General features: G+C 37.8%; 1 long non-coding RNA gene across 1 annotated transcript; it reads right to left on the reverse strand.

The window, feature by feature from the left end:
• Window positions 1-1,225: 1,225 nt before the first annotated feature.
• LOC148410199 (uncharacterized) lies at window positions 1,226-2,557 on the reverse strand. The gene is made up of 3 exons (XR_015868218.1): window positions 2,332-2,557; window positions 1,902-2,263; window positions 1,226-1,698 (listed from the first exon to the last, which is right to left on the reverse strand). It is a non-coding gene; the product is annotated as an uncharacterized LOC148410199 (long non-coding RNA).
• Between the last annotated feature and the right edge of the window lie 4,824 nt (window positions 2,558-7,381).

Raw genomic sequence — 7,381 nt, forward strand, 5'->3', positions numbered from 1 at the left:
TTGCATATAATAAATGAAAATTATGACATAATTAACCAAAACTATTAAATAGTCTGACATAATTGGTTGATTATTTATGATTATACATCTACAATAGATATTTGGATTCATCTATAACATTTTTCACAATACAATTTATTATAAGATTAATATTGTTATATAAAAGTTACTAAAAACACTGTAAAGCTGAAAGCTTTGGTAAGCTGAAACGTGTTGAGCTGGAGGATGAGCAGTATGTTTTAAAATAGATAGTTTTGCCTCTGTGATAACCACAGGCAAGCCAAGCCGCTCGGTGGCACACTGGTTAGCACATCCGCCTCACAGTTAAGGGACCTGAATTTGAATTCAACTGGCTCTGGCCTACCTATATATATATATATATATATATATATATATATATATATATATATATCAATTAAATAAATGAAATATTTAAATTCTAAGTTAAAATAAAATAAATTGGTATCTCCAGACTTCATCTGTCCATATGCATTTGCTACTCCAGCTATTGGACAAACATTACAGATTATAATTCGATGCGTTCAATAAATTAAGTTCAACAATGATCTGAGGGTTTTATTCTGACTTGTATTTATGGATGAAACATAATTATATCCTTGCACAAGGCTCAAAATGTGTATTCCTGCCCTCTGATTATATTTTTCAAAAACCTGTTAGACCAGCAGTACCACTACAATGAAATTCTGCCACCAAAATGTCATCCTGATGGGCATAACTTTTAGAGCATGCCTTGCTACACAGAATAGTCCAGCATGGTATAAGGCAGTCTGCCAAATGCACAAATGGGTGCAGCGAGCCTTGCATCTGCACAAAAATAAGGACGTGCCAGAATTTTCACTTGTGCCGTCTATGAAAATGAAGGCCATAGTTTATTGGTGACTTAAGGTCTGTAGCTCTTTTGTATAACAGTCAATTAATATGGAATGACTCAGAGGAGAGAAATCTCTTCTCCAAGCAAATTCAACAGTTAAGCCTGCCTAGTGAATGTCCCAGACGTCTCTGCTGAATAGGGAGTGGAAAATTAGAGCCACAGGGCCGGAAGAGGAGAAAATAAGGAGCCAAGTTGTACTTCCTTCTTTAAAAGTGTCGAACATTGCAGCATGTTTGTCCTTAAACCAACAACAGATGTTTTCTGTTGTTTCCTCAAGGTCAGGGTAAGTTTGACTAAAGAGATGTAATTTGAAACTGGCCAGCACTCAGCCCATTGTGCTAAGTTCTTTATAACAAGGAGCAACACAAATTCCATTCTTGACGCTTAGAGGACAGAAATCTCTTCAAGTGAATTTAACACAGTTTAGCTTGCCAAGTGAATGTCCCACATGTCTGTGTTGAATAGGGAGTGGAACATTGGATCCCACAGGGCCTGCAGAGGGCCAAATAAGGAGCCAAGTTGTACTTCCTCCCTTTAAAGAGCCAAACATTGCAGCATATTTGTCCCTAATCCAATAACAGATGTTTTTTTGTTTTGTTTTGTTACCTCAATGTCATGGTCATTCTATCTAAACAGATCTTATTTGAAACTGGCCAGCCCTCAGCCCATTGTGCTGTATATTCCCAGATATACAGTAAACTGGGGCGTTTGATGCATTCTAGGTTACCCGGCCATAAAGTTCCAAGCGTTTTCTTAGTTGCTGCTGCATTGGAGTCCGTCTTGTGGTGGAGTATAGAACAATTGCTCTATGAAGAAAATCACAGAAAATAATCTGGTTTGACTTTTGGATGAAAAATGATTCGATTGATAATATTGTTGCTTTTGTGTTTTTCCTCATTTTTAATTGCCTGTATGCATGTAGATTATGTCTCGGTGAGAAATATGTTGTGGTGTTGTCCAAAAAAATTGAAATTCAAATGAAATGTTAATATTGTTTTAAAACACTCACTGAATGAAGGTTTTCTTGCTGTCTAGTTTCATTTGGCTGATGTAGTCACAGCTGATAATGTCATCAGTATACACTGTTAAGAGACTGGACATCTTCGGCATTTTCAACCTAAAAGTGCAATGTAGAGATGAGGCAAATAGTGCATTAGGTATTGCCATAAGAGAAATATTAGTTACCAATGCCAAAGAGTACTTATCCTGTTGATGAGTATACATGACTGTAAATCAGCTACATCCTCCTTAGACAGAGACTTTAAGTTCATTTCTCCCATGTAGAGAGAGTTGTAGCACCACTCTTTAAAAACGCAGGAGCTGGGCTACCTTGTGCAAAACTGACTGCCACTATTTCACCAATAGTTCTGTCTGGACAGTAACACAAGTCTCAGTTTAAAAAAAAAATACCACCAATTGTTTAAAAAAATGTTCCCTACCTGAAATTCTCATTATCAATGTTAGTCAATGAGTATTTGGGATTTTTTTTCCCCTCTGGTTCCTAGCTCTTTCGAATATTCTATTTTCAATACCTGAAATCATTTCCTAAGCAAAAGAGCAATACTGTACATAGATGTCAATGATTTATTGATTTAGTTTCATATAACAACAAAATGGTTACCTGCCTAACATGCCAGTCAGAAAGTCTTTTCTAAGTGCTTCTGTGTCAATGCTGTGTCTTCCCTGCTGGAACATACCATCGCCAGAGGGGGGACGATACCAAATAGCTTTAACATAAATTGTTTTAAGACAAGCAATAAATAGCATGGAATTGTAATGAAACATCATAATTATTTTTTGCTATTTTACTACTTTGTACCAATGTCCAAAGCAGTATAAAATAAACTGTATTGGAATCTAAGCTAACCTGCCCATTAAATCAGTTGTCTGCTTAATTGAAGAGTCACTCTTGACCGCAATGTATGTGGGGGGGAGGAGATCAGCTGCAACAGTTTGCAAGAGAGGGGGGAAAAGGACGGCCCCTCCCCTGCCAATTAAGCAACAACACTCAATATTGTGCACTTTTCAACTAAGGAGCGTCAGCTGTCTTCAAACCCAACAAGATAAATTAAGTTTGCAGCAACAGAGACGACAGCAAAGTTACCATACTGTTAAAACACAAGTACAGTGGGCCCCCGTGTTATAAACTTTATCCGTTCAGCGGCAATGCTCGTGACTCGAATTGATCGTATGACGGGCAAACCAAACCCATGTTAATTAGTGAATGCGTGCAAAAACCTCGCGGAGGAACGCACGAGTTCATTCGCCCAAGCTTCTTCCCTCTACCATGGTATAGAAAAGTCAATCTTGGCTGGTCTGAGTTACTCTTTTTGCTGCTTAGCAGCTAGGCTTGTCCTAGTCTTCTTTTAGAGATTTCTCTGACACAGGGGACCTAAAAATAGCAGGGAAACTGAGAAATATGTGGCTCAAAAAATGAAACCTTAATAGGGAAATGAGGGAGGGCCAAACTGGGGACAAAACAACGAAGCATCATGCGGTGGGACAGGTGGATGAAATCAAACTAATGAGAACGCAGACAATAAAGGCAGGCATGAGTTGAACAGAAACATGAAGAAAACCCCACAACAACAAAATCCACAACCCCAAAAAACAACAAACCGCAGTTAAACATGACAATAAGAACGTTGCTTTTTCTTTAACATTAATTAAATATGAACTTAAAATGACAAAAACATTAACTCACCAAAATGACTGTCCCCCACATATTTCAATACAAAATCCATTTTTCTTTCTTTTCCTCATAAAGATTTCAATGATTTTCTTGTAGAATTTGCGTGTTTCATTTCCAATAATAAATCATTCTCCATTGACATGGAGGTTGATGCTGATAGTCACGTCTGTCCAATTACGTTTTGCACTTCTCCAGGTATTGCGTGTTTAAAAAAAAAAAAAGTGTGAGTGGTTGAGCAACATGTTTTGTTTTTAAATAACTTTATTTAACGACTTCCAATATTAAATATGGTTGATCAGCATAGCATCGCCTTCCTGCAGTGAGCATTGTTGAACTTTCTGCTGAATGAACCTCAGTTTATTTTGTTCATGTGATCATTCGTTTCACCTGAGACCATTTACCTGGATGGGGCTCACGGTATGAGTTGTGATTGTGTTACAGCCTGGATAAGAATGAAACAAAAGAACACACGAACACAGATGCCTCCTCTTTCGTGGCTCAAGCAAGAATGAGGCATCTGGCCGTGAGTTTCCGCGTTCTTCCTGTCCAGCAGACATGAACAATCGATCAGTCAGAGACCACACTAGTTGATCGTCAAACCCATTGATTGTGACTAATACAACTCAATTATTATTACACATGCACAGTTGTACATAAATAAACATTCTAATACAACTCAATTATTATTGCACATGCACAGTTGTACATAAATAATCATTCATTACAATTGCCTACAATTGATTTCTGGTTTATGCATGTGGGGTGGGCGGGGCTCTATTTAAGCATGTCAATGTCCAGCTGCAAGCGGTCCACTGATTCAATCAATGTCGGGACTGGAGTGGATTGACGGATTGCGACCAGCTACAGATATCAAATAACTACTGCTACCAATGTCAAATAACAACTGCTATTACTATCACATGAGTGATCCCAAACACATCAAGATAATAAAAGTTCGAGTTGCACCCGCCGCCCCTGTTCCGTTTACCCTTCCAGAGGGACTGTTAGGCTGAAGGCATCAGCTCGACTAAAACTGGACAAGCATCCAATAATGTTCAATGTGAGGCTTATAGATGGCCACCTCATGACTCAATTGTCTATTGCAAATGTCTTAATTATATGAGCCCGTTCTCTTTTCTGGACACTGCACATACCTGTATTTCTTTGCACACGGCACAAAAGGCCCGCAATTCTCGATTGGAAGGCGCTCAAAAGTGTTTTTTTTTGCAGGTAGATTTCATACAGCCTGGCGACACAAGTTAGTTGAATTCTAACTGGCTAAAACCTCTAACCTAAAACTACAACACTGAAAGGAGCGTAACCAATTGATATGACACGTTAAAAACAGAATATCGAGAATAATTCTATTCATAAAATATTTATTTAGTAAAAATACATGTAAAATGAAATATTTATTAAAGTTATTATAATTATTGTAGTATAACTATTATAGTTGAGAAGGCTTTGCTGGCCCTGACGGACCACCGTGCACACATGCGCACACAGAGCCTGCATTCTCTTTGTTATTGTTGTTTGCACGAAATTGTCTCTGCTGTTTATGGAGTCTTCTTTTTTGCGTGCGGTTACACTTAACGTTATTTCTGTTTGTTTGGTCCCTTTAAGAACCGTCCGACACATATGCTCAAGTTCCATGGGGACCGGTCTGTGCCCATGCGTCAAATTACTATATAAAAAAAACCAAATAACAAATGTGCATTTTAAATGTTGCAGGATGAGGCAGTGGTGAAGGTGACACTGTGGAGAGAGGCCAACCTCCACAAGCTTCAGTTGCGGGGAACATATACCTTCACCTACCTCACCACTCAAGTGAATGAATTTGGCTTGAGTCTGCACTCCACCCAATACACTGAAATTGATGTGATAGATAAATAGACCAGTGTCAGTACGATCCAAAAAGTGGCTGCCTAATTATAGTCCCCATAGCCAGGTTCGATGTATGGTATGAAATCCCATGAAATGGTATTAAAGCATTAAAATGTCTAAAATTGTCCTCAACTCTCATACTAGGCCTTGAATAGCATTTTAAAACGACTGTGAAATGTATTCATGCTAATACAAAACATCATATATATAAATTTGGGCCTCCCTGACATGAATAATAATTACTATTTTGCCTTTGAAATTACATTTTTAAGGATTGTACCAGAGACATATAAAGTGGTGCTCTATTTTCGCTAACTGTGTTACCTTGTCAGAATATATTGAACACCACCAGTCATTGCTGTGCTTGGAGTGGCGTGTTTAGAGCTTAGTTAGCATAGCAGCAGAGTAAATATACTGTATGACAAAACCAAGTGGCAGTAATTGCATACTTAGATATAATTGCCACAAAATGATCAATTTATTTTATCATTTCATGAGGTAAAAGGGATACAAATTTGTTTTTGAACTGACAGTTACAGTTATATGCTGGTGTCTGTTTAACCCCCGTGCATATAGCTTGTGTTTACCCCCTTGCATAATTTTACATGCGTTACATAATAAAAACGGCAACTTTGAGGTGTGATAACCAAGTCATTTTTTAATATTTTTCTTTCAACTCAAAATGTTCTTTGGCGTCAGAGCTATCCATACATATGTCCTTCTTATTTATCCACCGCCCCCCCCCCCCCCCCCCCCCCCCCCCCCACACACACACACACACACACACACTTAGGACAACACAAGCCCATAGGAGGACTATGGAGAAAACAAACTTTGCTGTACTGAAAACATCCGTCTTGCCTTATTTTACAAAATATATAAGGATATTTTGAATTGTGATAACAAAGTCATTTTTGAATAATTCAACCACTCAAAATGTTCAGTGGCATCCATACATATATAGTTTTTATGAACTTATTTACTTTTAATGCTATCTGATGCCATCTACGGAAAATAATAGAAGTAGTAGCAGCATTGTGTTGTGACTAGAACTAATTATATCATATTTTGTATGTATGTGGAAAATGTTTTACAATGTAAATAAAACATTGAAATGGTCAAAAAGTCACAGCTAAGGATTTGGAATGAACAGAATTTATGTCAATAGAACAACTACCAAACAATAACAATAACAGATTATTGTAACAACTAACTTTCAACTAACAAAATCAACGATAATTACAACTACTAATTAAAAAAAAAAAAAAAAACAGTCTGAACATAGTCTCTTGTTTATTTGTTGCATATTGCAACCCCACATTTTGCACACGAGCACATGTAAATGTGCTTTAATTATATAGCGCTTTACAACCACCTAGAGGTGGACCAAAGTGCTTCACAGTAGAGCATACAGAGCACATACAATTTAACAACGAGTTAATTGCCTGAAATTCTGCTGTGCAACGCCCACCCTGACGCCTTTTCAATTGGGGCCTTGCTGGGACTGGTGACGGAGCCGCAGCTGTTGCCAGTAACATTTGAGATTCAAGGAGGTTTTTTTTTTCTTCCCCAGTCCTTTTTTTGGGCTTTGATCGAGCTGCCTTTCCCACGGTGTTCAACTTTGATTTTAGGAACGGACCGGCGTCTCAAACAATGAAAGTGCATGATTTCAAACAATAACGCTAGCAACTTCCGTGTGCACGCACTCACACAAGCCCACAATTTCAGATGATACTAAACTTCCGTCAATAATTTACGCAATTCAATGTTCCTGCAATCCGGGAGGATTTTCAAATCAAGTGTTTTTATTTCTATGCTTACTCTGAGATGTAAAAGAAGATAGCATAAAATCTTACAAAATATATAAATCCCGCTTTTAAATGTGTAGTCATTTTCTTATGGTGGTAAATATA

The sequence above is a fragment of the Hippichthys cyanospilos genome, chromosome 16, assembly GCF_059441005.1.
Source record: "Hippichthys cyanospilos isolate Australia breed blue-spotted pipefish chromosome 16, RoL_Hcya_1.0, whole genome shotgun sequence".
In the NCBI taxonomy this organism is placed as follows: domain Eukaryota; kingdom Metazoa; phylum Chordata; class Actinopteri; order Syngnathiformes; family Syngnathidae; genus Hippichthys; species Hippichthys cyanospilos.